The 20,398-nt window shown below is 43.2% G+C and overlaps 2 long non-coding RNA genes across 3 annotated transcripts; one reads left to right on the top strand and one right to left on the bottom strand.

Moving 5' to 3' along the window:
* Positions 1-4,296: 4,296 nt before the first annotated feature.
* LOC113657260 lies at positions 4,297-12,267 on the bottom strand. Of its 2 annotated transcripts, none has more exons than XR_003444136.2 (3): positions 11,669-12,267; positions 7,122-7,307; positions 4,297-4,939 (listed from the first exon to the last, which is right to left on the bottom strand). It is a non-coding gene; the product is annotated as an uncharacterized LOC113657260 (long non-coding RNA). The 2 variants fall into 2 exon arrangements; XR_003444135.2 differs by lacking the exon at positions 11,669-12,267 and adding an exon at positions 8,533-8,648.
* Positions 8,781-19,258, top strand: LOC125140762. Its single transcript, XR_007140000.1, has 4 exons — positions 8,781-9,005; positions 13,775-13,840; positions 14,965-15,029; positions 16,739-19,258. It is a non-coding gene; the product is annotated as an uncharacterized LOC125140762 (long non-coding RNA).
* The last annotated feature ends 1,140 nt before the right edge of the window (positions 19,259-20,398 follow it).

A 20,398-nucleotide genomic window follows, 5' to 3' on the forward strand; every position in this document is an offset into this window, starting at 1 on the left:
TACAAATCTGCTCTAATCGACGGATCTATTACATGTTGAAATTCAAAGGAGATGCGACGGAATGCATGTTTTATTTTTTGTTTGTTTTTTAATGTTTTAAATGCACAGAAGAATAAATGTGCAGAGGTGCAGCGTGCTGGAGCGTCAGACGCTGACAGCGATCATGAAGGTTTGTCCTCCCTGACTTGCAGAACCAGCTCTGTGGGATGTGTCAGTGTTCTTACTCCTGTCACCTTGGGTGAGGTTTGACACCGGTCTTGCAAAAATGGTTTACACAGCAGGTTCAGTGTTTATGTACTTGTGTGCATTACAGCCACAAAGGATCGGATTTAGCCAAAAAGAAAAAGAAAGACAAAAAATATCAGCGTTGATCCTGTTGAAATTTGTGTGCAGGAAAAGGTTCATATGACATCACCAAAATACAGTAGATGAAATCATCAGATGATAATATTTCTCTTCATTGTTCCTTCAGTGCAAATATCAGCTAAACTCCTCACCGTCGTTCATGCTCGCTTTAAACGGGGTTAAAATTTCTAATTGAAAAAATCATAAGAAATCAGAAATTATGCAAATTATATTAACGGCTTAACGCCGCAGAAATCACGATTACACATGCATACACATGTGATACGTTAGCAGAATTAATTAATTAAGTATTTTTGTTTATATATTCAGACATTTGGACAAATCTGATTCGGCTTTGTGTCGTCCGCTTACACGTGCACAAAAATATAAACAAAAACAACTTTTGGAAGAATTTTGGGATTGTTTTAGAATACGTTTTAGAAATTCCTTGTTGTTGTTTTTTGTTTGTTTGTTTGTTTTTTACAGTTAAAGCTGAGGTTTAGGAGAAATACTCGGGTAAAAAACAGGAATGGACGTCGCAAGACGGTCCCAAATCTCTGCCTGCTGATATCCATGCGCTCTCCGAGCACCTACTCAGAACAAGGACGCAACAGCAACAAGGCCAACTTATTGTGCAACATGTTGGCATCGTGCGAACTTCTGATCTGTGTGTATATCAGTCATAATGAGCTCTATTGTCTACTGGTGCACGTGTGATTAGGGAGGGGGGGTGGTATATGGGTATGGGGCTGGGGCTGGGGCTGGTGCACATTCTCTTCACACACCTTTTTTGGCTGGGATTTTGTAATTGCGGTCAATCGTAAGCCCTAAAAGCCTTTAATGCATGCACTACATGTGTTTGCGTTCCAAAAAAGAAGAAGAAGAAAAAAAAGAAAAAAAAAAAAGAAAGGAAGAGAGAAATGGGCCAAACTGGAAAGTCAGGCTTTATGAAAGCAGAAAAATGTGTGACTGCAAGGTTCTGATGAAAGACGTCGGAGACATGCCCTTCCTGTGTCCTAGCTAATCTGTCTCAAAGAAAAGGTGAAGCAAACGAAAGCGAAAATTTGCTTTAAAAACTTCAGATTCTGACTATTAAAGCAACAGTATGTAAATCTTCAAAAGCAGTTAGCAGCTTATCTGTCTCGGCATCTCGATAGCTATCGGTTACATCAAAGTGAAATACGAGCCTCCAGATCCGAGTCCGGTTTCTGTAATCAGCCAGGAAAACAAAAACGGACTAAAATGAATATCTGAGAGAGAGAAAAAAAAAAAACGAATGTAATTTTTCGCTTGTTACACACACAGTTTATCAGCAACCACACTTTTTTTTTTGTGTAATGTTTCTAAATCGAAATTTGTACGGTCGCTCCGATGCTAATGTAGCAAGCTAATAAAGGAATAGCCCTTATTATAACTAAATATATTTATTATAGCTAAACTCATAGCCACCGGTTTAGCATCGGTCAGGCTGTGAGAGTAAATTAAATAAATAAAGATTGTATATAGAAAGATATAGAAACAAGCACAGAAAATCAACCTAATGTTCCAGTTCCAGAGCTACATTTCCAGCTAGCAAGATTCTAGCAGGTTTAACTTTTGCTTAGCATATTAGCAGGCTGTAATTTGTGCTTATTGTTGCTCTCACCCATGACTGTGTTTACAATGCTAATGATTCAATCAGCTGAGGCATTGCTAAGGAAACCGCTGTGTAACTGCTCGCATGAAACAAAGGACTAAAACAAAGGGCAAAGGGTTTTTTTTTAGGTTTGTGTGTGTGTGTGTGTGTGTAGGTGTTTCAACAACAAAAAAGTTGCTTCAAGCTGCTTTAAGGTCAAGATTCTGGCCTCTGGATGAAAATAGTTAAGACAGTCTGTTCCAGTGTTGTGTGCATGCGTGCGTGCGTGCGTGTGTGTGTGTGTGTGTGTGTGTGTGTGTGTGTGTGTGTGTGTGTGTGTGTGTGTGTGTGTGTGTGTGTGTGTGTGTGTGTGTGTGTGAAACGTGTTCTATACAGTATGTGACATGTGTCAGCTAGTGGCTGTGTGTGGACGTCTGTTTCTCTGCACAGTGCTCATACAGCAAACTGCATTCCTAAAGAGCACCAAAGCAGTAACAGAGAGATGCAGCAAACACACACACACACACACACACACACACACACACACACACACACACACACACACACACACACACACACACAGGGGCACAGCAGACAGCAGAACAGCGCTCTGTCATAACTCATGATTATTGGGCGTTCCTCCATATTTCATGCCTTATAGAGTGCTTTTATAAGAGCACCTGCCAAACTGGATGAGAGGCTCAAAGAAAAAAAAAACCCAGCAAATCGCTGTCAGTGTTAAAGAGCCTTCAGGTCGAGTATGTAAAACTTCAGATTAACATTTGGGAATAATTATATTTAAGTAGCAAATGATCGTGACGTTACGCCCATTTCCTTTCAGCTGTATGACGGTGAGTATCTTCTACATTCACGGTGCAGAGACAAAAGTTCTGTAAAACAAAGTCTACTCACAAACGTACCCCGTCACTCCAGGGTACAGGCCAATCCATTTTAGTCTGCAGAGCCGAGATAAAGACGACAGTTCGTGGACACGAACTCGGGTCAAACGCGCAAGACGATACGACGAAGCGATGCTGTGGCTGATTTCTTTCTGTCCCACACTGTAGACTCAGAACAGAGGTAAAGAAGTAAAGAGGTGAAGAGTTAAAGAGGTAATGAGGAACATCTGTATTTACATCTGTACCTCACACCAAACCTACTTATGTGTCAAATATTTAAAAACTATTCTCTTATTATTATTATTATTATTATTATTATTATTATTATTATTATTTATCAGACACTACAGGATTTCACAGCTTTTCGATACACTTTTTGATTACATATAAAATCGGGGGTTCATTGGAGAAAATTCAATAAATAGACATTAAAAAAGAAACCAAGGTAAATCGCCGAGTCGTTCCAATGTGCGGTTGTTGGAGACTCCGCTGACGTCTCGTTGAGAAAAAAAAATGGCGGAGGTTTTGTATTTATTAAATACGTCGGAAATCGTTTAACTCGCATTCGAACGGCGAAGACGTGAAGGCTGAGAGACACCGCACGCTGCACACATGTGGAAATAAAAGAGTCTTTATTCTTCTCTTCTAATATTTCAAACACATTTATACAAACATCTGTAAAACCAATATCTGTAAAAATGTTCTCCGATCTGCGATCCGTCTGCCGCGATATGGAAGTGTGTCGTATTCAGATGTTTCAGCCAGTTCGGTATTTTATTTGCTCCAAATCAGTCGTTTAAGGATTTGACCTGCTGCAGAGTAGCAGAGGGAAATTAGGACGGTTCTGAAATGTAGTGAAGAAAAAGTAGAAAGTAGAAAGTCGTGGGCTAATGGGGGGGGAAGTCGTGGCCTAATGGGGGGAAGTCGTGGCCTAATGGGGGGGGGAAGTCGTGGCCTAATGGGGGGAAGTCGTGGCCTAATGGGGGGGGAAGTCGTGGCCAAATGGGGGGGAAGTCGTGGCCTAATGGGGGGAAGTCGTGGCCTAATGGGGGGGAAGTCGTGGCCTAATGGGGGGGGAAGTCGTGGCCTAATGGGGGGGAAGTCGTGGCCTAATGGGGGGAAGTCGTGGCCTAATGGGGGGGGGAAGTCGTGGCCTAATGGGGGGGAAGACATGCCCTAAAGGGGGTAAATCGTGGCCTAATGGGGGGGAAGACGTGGCTTAATGGGGGGGAGTCGTGGCCTAATGGGGGGGAGACGTGGCCTAATGGGGGGGAGGACGTGGCCTAATGGGGGGGAGACATGGCCTAATGGTTAGAGAGGCTGACTCGTAATCCTAAGGTTGTGGGTTCGAGTCTCGGGCCGGCCACGACTGAGGTGCCCTTGAGCAAGGGACTGAACACCCCAACTGCTCCCCGGGTGCCACAGCATAAATGGCTGCCCACTGCTGTCTGTGTGTGTGTGTGTGTGTGTGTGTGTGTGTGTGTGTGTGTGTGTGTGTGTGTGTGTGTGTGTGTGTGTGTGTTTGCAAAGAAATGAAATGAGGTCAAATAATTATTATGATTAAAGGTCAGGCAGTGAAAATAATGACTGTGACGTGATCAGGTGACATCATCCGGCAGCTCGAGACACTGTGGGGCGGTGAAGTTTAGATTCCTAGGGCTAGTAGGAGCAGATTTCTGGAGAATAATGAGAGACGTTCCAGAGGCTGGAAGGTGAGCGGATACCGGAGTAGAAAGGACGTGTTTGTAAAGGGACAAAGTGGCAGGCGAGGTGGAGTAATCCTTATGTCACTGTGTCTATTCTTTAAAAAAAAAAAGAAAAGAAAAAAAATAGAGTGACAAGAAGTCAGATGGCTTTAAGATAAACACAGCGAGGCGGGAGTGTGTGCTGTGCCGTGTTGTGTGAGGCAGTCAGACCTTGAATACCACATGCTTTCTGACTCATACGCTGCGAGTGGGACGGAAATCCAAAGTGCAGCAAACACCAAAACACGAGGTAGTGCCGAGGAATCCGGCGACTTCGGCTCCAGGAATTCCAGAAACGTTACCGGAAATCTGACATGAGCAAACAGGCCAGGATCCTGAAAGAAAGAAATAAAGGGCCAACCGTGTGTGTGTGTGTGTGTGTGTGTGTGTGTGTGTGTGTGTGTGTGTGTGTGTGTGTATGTGCTTGGAGGGAATGAGGCCACTGCCACACACACACATACACACACACACATTGACAGACACACTGAGTCAGCAGCCACATTCCTGTGGAGTCAAGCACTAGCTTTACACCCATCCTCACACACACACACACACACACACACACACACACACACACACACACACACACACACACACACACACACACACACAGTTTGTCTTACTATCCTTATAAGGACTTTCCATTGACATAATCACCAACGCTAAACTACACCTACACCTAACCCAGATCTTAACCTTCGCCTCATTCAGCTTAACCTCAGATGGAAAACTTTCAGCTTTTTAATTTATTTATTCTTTTTTTTTCTTTGTTGGGACCAACCGCACGTCTCCCTGATGCACACACACACACACACACACACACACACACACACACACACACACACACACACACACACACACACACACACACACACAGTATCAACCAAGATGCTCCTTTTATAGCAAGAAAGAGCTCCTGATCTTCTAGCGTTTAGAGTCACGATATTTATTTATACATCTTAACCACCGAGAGTAAAAACGGACCACTAAGAGTTTCAATTTTATTTGTATTTTTTTATATAAAAAAAAAAATGAAAAAAAAAAGTAAGCCCTAACCATGGAACAGTGACACGGACGGGGGGAAAAAAGGCAGATAAAAGAACAGATAAGGGAGTGTTTTCTCTTCATAGCAACCGAATGCTTGTCTGTGCATTCCCACAACATCTCGCTCGATCCTTTTAATCTCGCTAATCCGGCTGTCAGCGACCTAATCTACACCTTAATCTCAGCTCAAGACATTGTCTAATATATAAATACCCAATACTCGGAGGATACACAAAATATTACTGCTGGGAAAGACCACCCCTGTAATATTAACCCTGTCGAATGGGCCAATGGGGTGCGAGTCAGTTGTTAGTGAGAAGCCAGTCGTGGGCTCTCAGGGTGCAGAGAGAACCCTGTGAGTCACCGCTGTGCATGCCGACGCTGACGTACGTCAGAAACCGGCGGATTAAACCACCGCTATGCTAACAGAGGACGGAAAGACAGGAGAGGGACGAGGGCGCTTGAGGACAAGTGGTTTCTGAGCATTTTTCCACCATAATGAAGTGAAGAGCGTCGATATGCAGAGACGTAAAAATCAGACGTACAGCAGCCTGTTCTGGATGATTCACTGTCTGTCTGTCTGTCTGTCTGTCTGTCTGTCTGTCTGTCTGTCTGTCTGTCATTAGATTCAGTTCAAGTCATATGTCATTCGTAGCTGCTGTAACGTAAGAACTAACTTCCATATCATTACATGTTGTACATATAACTTAGTAACTTATATGTATAAAGGATATAAAATGGGAGTTGTGTGCAGATTGCTGTCATATAAGCGGAATAAAACAGCTAGCAGCACCACACACATTTCCTTCCTTCTCTGCTTCCTTTTTCCAATTTCCTTTTTTCAAATCTGGATGATTGGGTGCACGGTGGCTTAGTGGTTAGCACGTTCGCATCACACCTTCAGGGTTGGGGGTTCGATTCCCACCTCCGCCTTGTGTGTGTGGAGTTTGCATGTTGTCCTCGTGCCTCGGGGGTTTCCTCTGGGTACTCCGGTTTCCTCCCCGGTCCAAAGACATGCATGGTAGGTTGATTGGCATCTCTGGAAAATTGTCCGTAGTGTGTGTGTGTGTGTGTGTGTGTGAGTGAATGAGAGTGTGTGTGTGTGTGTGTGTGTGTGTGTGTGTGTGAATGAGAGTGTGTGTGCCCTGTGATGGGTTGGCACTCCGTCCAGGGTGTATCCTGCCTCGATGCCCGATGACGCCTGAAATAGGCACAGGCTCCCCGTGACCCGAGATGTTCAGATAAGCGGTAGAGAATGAATGAATGAATGAATGAAATCTGGATGTTTTTTTTTCTTCACATGACACATGACACATGAATCTGCAGCATCTTTCATACTTCATAAACCACGCTCAGAGGAGCACATAAACATATTGGTTAACATCAATAAGGCTAACACATACTCTCTCTCTCTCTCACACACACACACACACACACACACACACACACACACACACACACACACACACTGACCTGTTTATTGTTATTAACATAATGAAAGTCTTCTGGATGAAGAATGATGCACCATGACGCACTTCATGGTGACGTGTTTCCTGGTGAGATTTTTCTTATCTTCTCTCTTCTCTCCCTGATCCTCCCTCCTCAGAGGCACATAACAGGAAGTGGGAGGCAGGACAGCAGCAGCTGACACAGAAGTGACTAAGAATGGAGCAAATATTGAAAAAACTATGATGAAATACGATTACATAATCATCTCGTAGTGAAATAGACTCCTGTGTCACGTATCGTTACGACGTGGAAATAAAAATAAAATCGTGTTTTTAGACATAACTGTGTGTCAGCTAGTACCAGGAACTACACTGGCAAGGCTTTGGGAGATTATCAAACGAACGTGGGATGATTTTATGACACATTTTATTTCCGTCTCTGATTTACAGTAATACGTTGGAGGTAAAGAGAAAATTCTGTATACAATTTTTTTCCTGTTGTTATGTTGGCTTGTAGAAGCCAACATTCCGCTTTGCTTGTTCTTTTTTAGACGTAAATGTATTCATTTTTACTCCTCCTAGGGATTTGAAGCCACATGCACCAAAATCGGATGTGTCGTAAACCCTGGTTTGTTGTTATCTCTTTTCTAAGTGATCCGAGTTCCAGTTCTCACAGTACCGGGTCTCAAAGTAGCCTTTCTTTTGCCGTAGACACCGGTTACAAATTTTAGAGGTTTATAACTTGGCAAGGGGCGCACGGTGGCTAGCACGTTCACCTCACACCTTCAGGGTCGGGGTTCGATTCCCGCCTCCGCCTTGTGTGTGTGGAGTTTGCATGTTCTCCCCGTGCCTCGGGGGTTTCCTCCGGGTACTCCGGTTTCCTCCCCCGGTCCAAAGACATGCATGGTAGGTTGATTGGCATCTCTGGAAAATTGTCCGTAGTGTGTGTGTGTGTGTGTGTGTGTGTGTGTGTGCCCTGTGATGGGTTGGCACTCCGTCCAGGGTGTATCCTGCCTCGATGCCCGATGACGCCTGAGATAGGCACAGGCTCCCCGTGACCCGAGAAGTTCGGATAAGCGGTAGAAGATGAGTGAGTGAGAGATAACTCGGCAAGGTTTCGAGCTATTTACACCAAACTCGACCGGCTTCTTTAGGGTGATACTCTGGTCAAAGTACTATTAGTTTAATGATTGGCCTTTCTGTTTTTCCATAGCCCCTCCCCCAATATATGCAAAATCAAAAAACTTTCCACAACATTGACATGTGACATATCAAAACGCTCGGAACAACGACGGGAACTGCCTCACGGGTATTCGGATGACGTCACATGACGTCGTGTGCAGCCCCGCCCCCAAAATAAAATATTACCACAAAATAGACATGTGATATATCAAAACACTCAGCACAATGAGGTGAATTGCATCGTATCCACTCACCTCGTAAAGTATTCCGGCCTTTGTAAATAAATGTTCCGGCAAGCAAACATCAAAGTTTGTCACAACGAACTTCACAAATCTAGTTATTTTTTAAATTACAAAAAAGAACTAAATTGCAAGCATGTGGATAAAAACGTAGGAGATCGGTTTCCGGCTGCTGAATTGTCTGTTAATTCTGTGTAATCGCTTCTGATACACTGATCACTGACCCGTTTCTTCCTATTTCCTGAATTGTTTTTGTCTTCTTTTCTTGTCCCTCCTTTCCTCCCTCCCTCCTTTCCTTCCTCCCTACATTTCTTTGCTCTATGCTCCTCTGGAAACCAGTAATTTTGCTGTTCGGTGTCAAAGGATTTTATCCTGGACGTTTGCACCTGCGTGTGTATTATGCCTGACTTGGCAAAGCTGACTACAGAGCGTGAAAGTAATCTTTTTAATGAGACTTTCCTGATGGGGTTCAGCACAAATGAAACTAGGTATTAGTACACTTTATACCCTTCTCTCATTCTCTTCTTTCCTTGACAAGCGAAAAAAAGCACGCCCTGTCTTTGTATGTGTGAGTGTGTGTGTGTGTGTGTGTGTGTGTGTGTGTGTGTGTGTGTGTGTGTGTGTGTGAGACCTGAGTGCAGTAGGCTGGGTGCAGGTAAAAGTGTGATTAACCCCGATGCAGGTGTTTTGTAACTAGAGGGACGCACCTGAGCCACATACTCCTGCTTATTTTAGCTTTGCTGCTACAAACCTGCCTGGCTCTTCACACGCAACCCTGTGCGGAGCCTCATGTGACTCTCTCACTCACTCTGAAACAGGTAGATCAGTGTGAGGACGAGTGCCGGGCCATCCCAGATTACATTACTGACAGGTGAAGCGAACCTACACGGGGTTTCTCGTCCCTCAGGCTTTTTCAGTGTGGAAAAAATTATATTAAAAATAAATAAATAAATATATATATATATATCCTCAGTGAGCTCCTTTGTCTTAGCCACAAACCAACAGCAGAGAGCTTCTGGTTTTCACCTGTTGAGTTGATTAAAACAGCTATTCCCAATGAATCAGGGTAATTAGGATGCTGTATAACAGCTTGGACTGTTTGGAATGGTATACAGTAGATCTTTGGATCTTTTCCCATAGACTGTGACAGTTTGCAAAGGGTATGAATAATTTTGGACATGCCACTTTTTGTTCAAATGTAAATAAAAGATGAGTAATAATTTTTTTCCACAATGATGCCTCTTGTAGATCGTCTTATTATCTTCTGGGAGACGCCTGCGTCATTTCTAATCAAGAAAAAACTTGCCGGTTGAATAAAAGCCACTTTAATCAGAATTTGGAATCGGAATCGGAATTGACTCTGTATACGTCTATAAAAAAAACATGGAATAAAACCTTCTTATGTTCTACGAATATAATTCACAAACGTCGGGTCACACACGCTGTCGTTGATTACTTTCCTGTCCCTTGGTGTTTTCTTTCTTACTCTGTAACTTAGTTAGTACTTCTTTAGTAGTTTAATACTTAATGACCGCCTCCACCCTGAAACACTCATTCATTCATTTTCTACCGCTTATCCGAACTTCTCGGGTCACGGGGAGCCTGTGCCTATCTCAGGCGTCATCGGGCATCGAGGCAGGATACACCCTGAACGGAGTGCCAACCCATCACAGGGCACACACACTCTCTCATTCACTCACACACACACTACAGACAATTTTCCAGAGATGCCAATCAACCTACCATGCATGTCTTTGGACCCAGAGGAAACCCCTGAGGCACGGGGAGAACAAAACAAACATGAGAAGAATCACTGTGGCAAGAGGTCAAGACGTGATCTGGTGCCGTGTTGTTCGGATCTCGGCTTTGTTGCTTCTCTGATTTTTTTTAGCCTTCAAATTTCCTTGCCTTTAGAGGTTTGATTTATTTATTTATTTTTTAATAGCAAGATTGCACCGCATCACTGTGCGCCGCTCTGACGTCCCAATACAACGTCGAGGTTGCAAGCTCGTTTAACGTTTCGAACGCTCTCTCGTGAGTGATAACAATCAGGTTTCACTGTCAACTAAAGACAAAAGGAGGAGGAGATTCTTTACTTACTCGCTTTTCATTTTCATTGTAACGCCCAAATTTTTATTAATGAGAATTTCAACTTAGCTGATTGTTTAGCAGCGTGTGTGACGGCGTGTGTGTGTGAGAGATGCATGTGTGTGTGTGTGTGTGTGTGTGTGTGTGTGTGTGTGAGAGAGAGAGAGAGAGAGAGAGAGAGAGAGAGAGAGAGAGAGAGAGAGAGAGACGGCGTGTGTGTGTGTGTGAGGCGCGTGTGTGTGTGTGTGTGTGTGTGTGTGTGTGTGTGTTTGTGTGTTGGTGTGTGTGTGTGTGTGTGTGTGTGTGTGTGTGTGTGTGTGTGTGTGTGTGTGTGTGTGTTTGTGTGATGGTGTGTGTGTGTGTGTGATTGTGTGTGTGTGTGTGTGTGTGTGTGTGTGTGTGTGTGTGTGTGTGTGTGTGTGTGTGTGTGTGTGTGATGCTGGTTTAACAGTGACAGTTTAAGAATATAATCTGATTGAACAGTGTAAAGCAACCTGAACAGACTACAAGACTAAAGCGCTGCTGCATCGGTTCTTTACATAAAAATAGACCTCGTATTAAATTTAAAGAAAAATCTCACGTAAAGTTTAATAACATTATAAATATAAAAACTCATAAATGATCATAAACTCACTGATATAAAAAATGTCAGCGATTTGAAGTAAAAGTTTTGTTTTTTGTTTTTTACTCCTACCGGATCCCTGATGTACATCTCTTCTTGCTAGCATTACAAGAGATGGATGGCTGTACAGCGTGACAGAGGCACTGACTGCTATTGTAATCCTCAGCTGCACAGTCATGCAATGTGGAATTTCCTGTCAGATGGCCATTGTAGCGTAAAGAACCTTGAGTGTCAAAAGAAGCAGCTTGAGTCATCTTTCACTACCGAGCCAAAGAAGGTGCACTTCGGCGAGAGACGCCTGTCGTGCCAGAAGTGAGCAAGACCGATTTGTTTTGCAAGCCTATTAACATATCGATTACAGGAAATCGCTTCTTTATCTCACGTCCATCGCAGGTGTACCAAACAATCGCTCATAAAGTAAAAAAAAAAACAAGCACTTACAAGACAAACGCACGTTTCACCAGAAACCAGCGCACAACAAATCTGCGTTTTAACTTAGAAAGCCGATCCTCCTCCTTTCAGATGAACGGATCGTGTGTCATCCATCAGCGTCGCTTCTTTGCGTTTCCCTTCCTCGTCATATTTTTTTCCCCTGACTCGCTTTCATGTTTCTTTTCATCTTTACTTTCTCTTCCTCTCTTCCTTCCTTCCTTCGCCTACGCAGCTGCCCCGTGGGCCTGTGACACCAAAAATAATGGAAAAGAGGAAAATCTCTCTAGGTCAACTACTGTTTAGTTAATTAAAGGGTTTTAGAGAGGAAGGGAGAAGGCCAAGGGAGATCTGGCTTAGTCGGAGAGACGCCGCTGCAAAAAATCTTGTGACATGCTTCGCTTATTTTACGAGCTTATGAAAGACAGCTTTCCTCTTACATAAGCAATCGTCTCAGCTTCAGCTTCACAGATTTTATTGTCTTGAGCCCTATTCGGACGGGATTAGTTCTACGTGGGGACGTGGGGGGTAAAGTAATTATTACCAGAGCTTCTCGGTGATTTTAGTCCTGTCCGAATGTGACATCTCGGTAATCATTACGGACAATGTCAGTAAAGATTACGGCGACTTTTACCTTCTGTAAAAATTACCTCAGGTAATACTGATCCCGTCCGAATAGACCCGCTGTATATATGTACGGTAAAATTCCGTCATTTCCTGTTTAAAAGTAATTTTTGGCACGTTTTTCAATCATTGAGGCGCCATGTTGTCTGTTTGCGCACGTGATAACAGGAAGCGACGTCATACGCACATGACGACAAGGAGGTTACTGTGGTGTGTAAAGCGAGTTACCCCTCCCACTTCTGCTAGTTTTACTGAGACGTCTTGTCCCGTGCGTATTGGCCAATTAATATTACAGATGTCCTGAGGTAAAATCGCATTACTCTGCGTCCCCACGTAAAACTAATCCCGTCCGAATAGGGCTTTAGTTAAAGCAAAACACTAAGACCCTCGTGTGTCTTCTTTCCTCGTCTTATTTCTTTCCTACGTTGGCTCAATAGTCGTGCTGCTGATATTTATAAAAATATACTAACCTTATCACTAATTCCCGGTTTATATATGACTGCTAATTAGCCACGCCAAAAAAAAAAAGATCTGAATCATCGGACGTGCCCAACTCACCCAGGGAGAAATCTTGACAATTCCTTCTTTGTCTGACATTCAGTCAGCTTTGCAGAATCACGCCTATTGTTCCTGTAGTATTTATTCTGCAGGTAAGTGAGGATGGTGCTACGGTGCAGAAATTTTCATGTGCATGCCGTGGGCTGTGACTAATCTGGCACCTGGGAGTGAGATAATTGCATGCACATTGTCCCTCGAGGTCACCTGAAGGCTAAGAATCAGAACGGCCTAAATACGTGAGATACGAGATCAAAAGCAAAACTAGACATTTTAAAGTCCATTCTCCGTGTGTTTCAGTGCAAAATGACAAAATCCACAGAAACATTTCATGTAAAAAAAAAAATATATTTTTGCACAAAATGTTCTGCTCATCATCCTGTGAAGCATGCTGGTGGTAGCATGCAGCGTTACCATTGGTCTGTCGGTTGCCTGGTTGTTGTGCTATTTTTTTGTCTACATTTTTTAAAATAACCAGTTTAAAGTCATTCGGTGGGATGTTAAATATTTTATAATATTTTTTTAAAATAATATTTTGTTCTGGGGGGCACGGTGGCTTAGTGGTTAGCACGATCGCCTCACACCTCCAGGGTCGGGGGTTCGATTCCCACCTGCGCCTTGTGTGTGTGGAGTTTACATGTTCTCCCCGTGCCTTGGGGGTTTCCTCCGGGTACTCCAGTTTCCTCCCCCGGTCCAAAGACATGCATGGTAGGTTGATTGGCATCTCTGGAAAATTGTCCGTAGTGTGTGAGTGTGTGAGTGAATGAGAGTGTGTGTGTGTGTGCCCTGTGATGGGTTGGCACTCCGTCCAGGGTGTATCCTGCCTCGATGCCCGATGACGCCTGAGATAGGCACAGGCTCCCCGTGACCCGAGAAGTTCGGAAAAGCGGTAGTGAATGAGTGAGTGAATGAATGAATGTTTTGTTCTTATGTTTATAGCAGAAACGTGATGGATGCTTTGGCAGAACTTTTGTCCTGGAAGTGATTAGGTAGCTGTGTGTACAGGTATGTTTTCTAACCTTCTCTTCCGGAGATCTTCCAGATCCGGGTGTATAAACTGTTCTGAAACGTGACACATGACACTTTAATTACACACGTTTCAAATCCATTTAACTATTAACTGACTTCTAAGGGCAACTGTGAACTGCAGTAGATCAAGCAAAGGGGGTGAATAATTGTGCAGTAACTACCTTTAACTTTCCTTACTTTTTCTGTAACTACCTTTAACTTTCCTTACTGGTACAGTAACTACCTTTAACTTTCCTTACTGGTACAGTAACTACCTTTAACTTTCCTTACTGGTACAGTAACTACCTTTAACTTTCCTTACTGGTACAGTAACTACCTTTAACTTTCCTTACTGGTACAGTAACTACCTTTAACTTTCCTTACTGGTACAGTAACTACCTTTGCGAATCATATCAATGTTTCCTCTATTACAGTACGTTGTGCTACAGTGTGGAGATTGTTGAAATTCAGTCCATCTTAGTCAAAGGATGAAATACTATAAAATGTGAAGCGAAGGGGGAGTGAATACTTATGCAATCCACGGTATGTGCTGGACAGGATGTGAGGTCATCACAGGCCATGATACACAAACAGATATACAGTCTCAGTCCATACGAGACATAATTGACAAAATGTGGCTACTAATAAAATTACGTCCATCGCAGAATAAATTGATATTTTGTTCTTATGCTTATTTGCTCAGAAATTGACCTGGTAAAAGTCCACAAAACACACACACACACACACACACACACACACGGACACACCATGGCCGTGGTGACAACAATTTGGTACTGTTCATCAGCAGCCACCCACCCACTTCATGGATGTTTGTCCAGCTGCTATCCCATAGACTGTGTGTGTGTGTGTGTGTGTGTGTGTGTGTGTGTGTGTGTGTGTGTGTGTGTGTGTGTGTGTGTGTGTGTGTGTGTGTGTGTGTGTGTGTGTGTGTGTGTGTGTGTGTGTGTGTGTGTGTGTGTGTGTGTGTGTGTGTGTGTGTGTTTGCATATGTTAAAAGTTACACATTTCAAGGAATGACCACCTGCTGAGGTTAATGACATGCTCTTAACCACTGCCCCGAGCCCACGATGTCAGTTTCATTGTTCTTTCTCTCTTTTTAGAACTCCACAGTTCCGGTTGGACTCCGAGGACACGGGAAAAAAGGTGTTCTAAATAAATAAATAAAGTAAGGAAGAAAGAAATAAATAAAGATATAATAAATAAACAAACAAATAAATAAATAGGATGAGTTTGCATGTTGTGTTGTTTCCATGTCCGGTGGCTACGATATAGACCGATCTATGAGCTGCTTTGATTAGTAATCCTCCACCTGTAAATAATCAGCACGTGCACCTTTGTTAATGTCGGTCTTGTCGGTTTGGTAAAACAATTTAATCGTGTCTAATTGAAGGGGGGGGGAGTGTGGGCGGCATTTATTTATTTTGCTGGCATGATTCGAGTCTTTTCGTGGCCTTAGAACTAAACTCCATTGAAACACGATGCGACATTCTTCTGACTGTTTGTCTTTATTCTGTGATGAATCATTTCTATGCTGATGGGTGTAGCCTCTCTGAGGATTGCCCTGTATTTGGCTCCATCCATCCTGTGCGCAAAGCTGACCAGTTTCTCAGTCATGATGAAAGTGACGAAAGAAAGTGATGTGACATACGGCTAAGTACGGTGAATTCATTCTCTGCATTTGACCCATACAAAGTGCACACACACACACACACACAGCAGTGAACACACACACAGCAGTGAACACACACCCGGAGCAGTGGGCAGCCATTAATGCTGTGGTGCCCGAGGAGCAGTTGGGGGGATCGGTGCCTTGCTCAAGGGCACCTCAGTCGTGGCCAGCCCGAGACTCGAACCCACAACCTTAGGATTACGAGTCAGAACCATTACATTTACATTTACATTTACATTTACAGCATGTGACAGACCCCTTATCCAGAGCGACGTACATAAGAGCTTAAATCTCTAACATTGAATACATTAATGCTGCTCACTAGGTTACAGACTTATACATACATTTGTTCAAAGTTACAATGAAAAAGTGTCAAAGGTTTTTTTGGGGGTTTTTTAATGCTAAAGATAAGGAAAGAAGTGCTAGTTGAAGTGTTTCCTGAATAAGTAGGTCTTCAACCGCCGCTTGAAAATAACCAGTGACTCAGCTGTCCGGACCTCTAGGGGAAGTTCATTCCACCACCTCGGTGCCAGAACAGAGAAGAGTCTTGTAGTAAACTTGCCTCTTACCCTGAGAGATGGTGGGACCAGTCGAGCAGTGCTGGTAGATCAGAGGTTGCGGGGTGCAGTGAGAGGAATGATGAGGGCTTTGAGGTAAGAGGGAGCTGGTCTGTTTTTGGCTTTGTAGGCCAGCATCAGTGGCCATTAGGCCACGACTTGCCCCACAACAGCAAGATGAACAGCATGATGCTACCGCCATTTACATTTACGGCATTTAGCAGACACCCTTATCCAGAGTGACTTACAACTGAGCAACAGGGTTAAGGGCCTTGCTCAGGGGGCCAGGAGTGGCAGCTTGGTGAACCTGGGGTTCAAACCTATGACCTTCCGACCTGTAGCCCAACAACTTAACCACATGTGGGGATGTATTCTCACAGTGATGAGCTCCTTCAGAGATAATCTTGGCCTTCAGTTTGCTTCTCTGACAAACCCCTATACTCTGTGGATCAAGTAGTTAAGACTCTGGGTTGTTAATCAGAAGGTTAGGATTAAAGCCCCAGCACCACCAAGCTGCCACTGTTGAGCCCTTGAGTAAGGCCCAACTCCCTCAGCAAAAAAATAATAATAATAATTCCACTGTGCTCTAATGTACGTGTGCTGATAATAGAGTTTGCTTCTTCTTCTTCTCCTTCTTCTTTCATACAGACTCTGAGTTTTGGATTCTGGAGGCTCTGTCTCTGGGGAGACAGGACTTTATGATGCTCTTTTTAAAGGTATGTCCTCTGCTAAACTCTGGGTCCTTCCAGGAACAGGTTCATTTATGCTGCGATCGGATGACACTTTAATTGCACACAGCTAAACTCCATTCAGCTTATTGTATGACTTCTGAAGATAACTGGTTGCACCACATTTAATTAAGAGGTTTCACAATAATGGTGGGGGTGAAAACATAATCACGACTTTTATATTTTTTTACTTCTGTAATTCTGCAAATTAGAACAATATCGGTATCAATAATATGTCGATATAATGGGTTATGAGTTATGTGTTGATTGGCCGGCATCATCTGATCTGGATATTAGAATCGGCGCAGGTTTTCTGCCAGATGCCTCTCCTGTTGCAATCCTCTCATTTTTAATCCAAGCTTGAGACCGGAGCACTGGCTTGTGCAACCGTCAGTGAGAGTCATTTGGGATCCGAACCACCAAGTGATTCACGTAGTTTAATCCCAATAAAATCTATTTCATTTCAGGTCTGTAACACTACCGACCGTGGAAAAGTAGGAGGGGGGGAATACTTATGCATGACACAGGACGAGACCGCAGGGCTGCATGCGAAGGGCTTATTAGCTACGTATAAACTAAGCTCAAATTTCAAAATGGCAGAAATGGAGATAACATCCGTCCCAGTTCCTCAACTTTGGCCTGAGGGTTTAAATACAATTTGTCTATTTGGCCTCTGTGGTTCCAATACAATTTGTTCCAGCTGTTTGCCTTTTATTATACACACACATGCTACAGGGTCCGAGTTTCTTTGTATTTGTTAATTTTTTATTCTACCTGTTGGTTCCCCTCCCAGTGCTTCCGGCAGTCTTCTGTCACTCAGTGTTACCACACTAGTTAAATTACAGAGGTCATATTTTAGGAGTGGATGACAGCTCAACTTGATGTCTGATTGAAAAAAAAAAAAAAGTCGTGAACGAAGTACATTTCCTAGACTAAAAGTGTGTGGGTGCGTGCGAACTGCATACACCCATGGTTACACACAGTCCTTGTCAACTAGAAGAACAGGTTGGGCAGCTGGAGATAAAGGGGGTGAGCAGGAAGCGAGGATGTGTCGTGTGTTTAACCTTATGAGGCAAGCTAAGCCAATACATACAACCATCATTAACACTCCCTTACCTCACGCTCACACTCACGCATGATGCATGGAAGCTAATAAAAAAAAAAAAGCCCTATTGTGACAATAACAGGTTTTAAAAAATTATCGGGCTAAATGAAACGCTTTGAGCATTTGTTTGATTCTGTTACTAAATTCTTGTGACTATGCCGTGCTGCGTATTTGCAGAACACACAGACTTTCGACCCATTTGGAGGACATCACACGGGCGTGCAGATGAAGACAGATGGCGATATCAGGCGAGGAAGATTACGAGAGAGGCAGAAAGAGGGAGAACGAACGAGAGAGGGTGGGGGGGCTAGTTAATAATTTGTCTGTGGCTGTAGTAAGACTGGCCAGCACACTAACAAGGGGCCTAGTGTTCTTTGGGGACCGCTGATGAAGATTAGAGCGAGGCTGATCCAGCCGTTGTCAGAGGAGAGAAGTTAGGAAGCACTCTATAAAATGTTAATGGACTTCTGTGAGGATGCATGAGTGAAAGAGTTTGCTTCAGCCATCTGTGTAGTTCGACACTCGGTCTGACAGGTTTAAAATCAACCAAGAAAAGAGACACGTGCTGAATTCATTAAAAATGTGGCTGTGCAACTTACATTTGATCTCATACTCTAGCGTGAGGCAGAAGCTTTACGGCTAGCTGAAGTTAATATGCAGAAATTACGCAAAATTATAGTATGCACTTAAGAAGTGGGCTACATAACATGAGTAATGATTTGAAAATGGCCTGTTCTGTGAAATCAGGTACATTTATCTGTACTATCAGCTGTACAAACATGTCCTGACTACACGGCGTACCCGTCCACTGACCCGAAGGCCATCGACATCCACCCACGCACAGATCTACCAGTTGTGATGCAGCAACATTGCAAGGCCAGCCACCATCCAAAATGTGCTAAACCCTAAACTGCTCATCAGAAGGCTAGTAAAGGTAGTAAAGATGTTAGGATTCTGTGCACAATGGTTAAAAAAAGTAAAAAAATCTGCAGTAATGCATCCTTTCTTTTACAGCGGGGTAAAAGGTTCATCATACAACAAATATCCGCCATCTAGTGGTAGCATAGCGGAATGTCAACATGAAAATTCAAATCTGTACATGCACTCTGATGTGTGTGTGTGTGTGTGTGTGTGTGTGTGTGTGTGTGTGTGTGTGTGTGTGTGTGTGTGTGTGTGTGTGTGTGTGTGTGTGTGTGTGTGTGTCTTATGGAGCTTTTGATAAAGTAAGACTTGCTGCATGCGTTTAACATTCCGACAAGGGGGAAAAAACTGATCATAATCTGCATGTTGCAATGCCACTTCATCAAAAAAAGGTGCACACATGCTTGCTCAGGCCTACACCCACCCACACACACACACACACACACACACACACACACACACACACACACAGTCAGGATGGATTTGGTTGACTTTCCCGCCCACAGACAGGGCAACACACTGTACACATGGACACAATGTACAAAAACAGGTACATTAGTGCACATTCACTGTGCATGCACTCTGTGTGTGTGTGTGTGTGTGTGTGTGTGTGTGTGTGTGTGTGTGTGTGTGTGTGTGTGTGTGTGTGTGTGTGTGTGTGAATAATTACAGAATCTAACTGGTTTCACAAACCTGACAGAACTTTCAGGTTCATGAATAAATTATAAATTGTATTCTTTGGCAATTTGCTTTGCTGTGAGCAAAATAAAACACCTTATGATCGGGTGAATCACACACTCACACACTCTTAACACTGCTTTATCCTGATCAGGGTTGTGTAGGATACAGTACAGAGCCTATCCCAGTAATACTGGATGTAGGAAGGGGGCCATGCACCATCCATACACACATTCACATCTAGGGAAGTTTATCTTAGCCAATTTCCCTACTGGATGTATTTGGAAAGTGGGAGAAAACCAGAGAATCTGGAGGAAACCCTCACAAGCACAAGCAGAACATGCACAAAAAGTCCACACAGAGGACACAACATTTTTTTTAATTGCTCAAAGAAATATTCCTGAAACAAAATGATTCATTCTTTCTAAGCAGAGCCTCAATTCATATCAATCAGTTCAGATATTCTCATATTCTGAATGTAGATCGCCCCCTGTCGAGGAGAAACTATAATTTCAATTACACTTAATGCATATAATGCATGAAGCACTGGCATGAGACAGATACGTGAGCGTGAGACAGTTTAGGAAAGATTGTAGTCCAGAATACTTGTTTATTTACTTGTACACCTCCTGGCAGTCTTTTTATCTGCTCTATAGACAACCATAGATATTGGAGGTGGAGCTTCTTGAACTTGGATTGGAATTATTTTTAAAAATATGGGTAAATTTGTGATGTCAGAGATCACAGAGATCAGATTTTAGAAAATAACACTGGCAAATATTTCCCCATTCTGCTGATTAATGTGAACATGCCTAAAAGCTTGACATTGGATTGGATAGCTGTATAAATGTACAGGCATTCCTATTAAAATGGATG

The sequence above is a fragment of the Tachysurus fulvidraco genome, chromosome 2, assembly GCF_022655615.1.
Source record: "Tachysurus fulvidraco isolate hzauxx_2018 chromosome 2, HZAU_PFXX_2.0, whole genome shotgun sequence".
Classification (NCBI taxonomy): domain Eukaryota; kingdom Metazoa; phylum Chordata; class Actinopteri; order Siluriformes; family Bagridae; genus Tachysurus; species Tachysurus fulvidraco.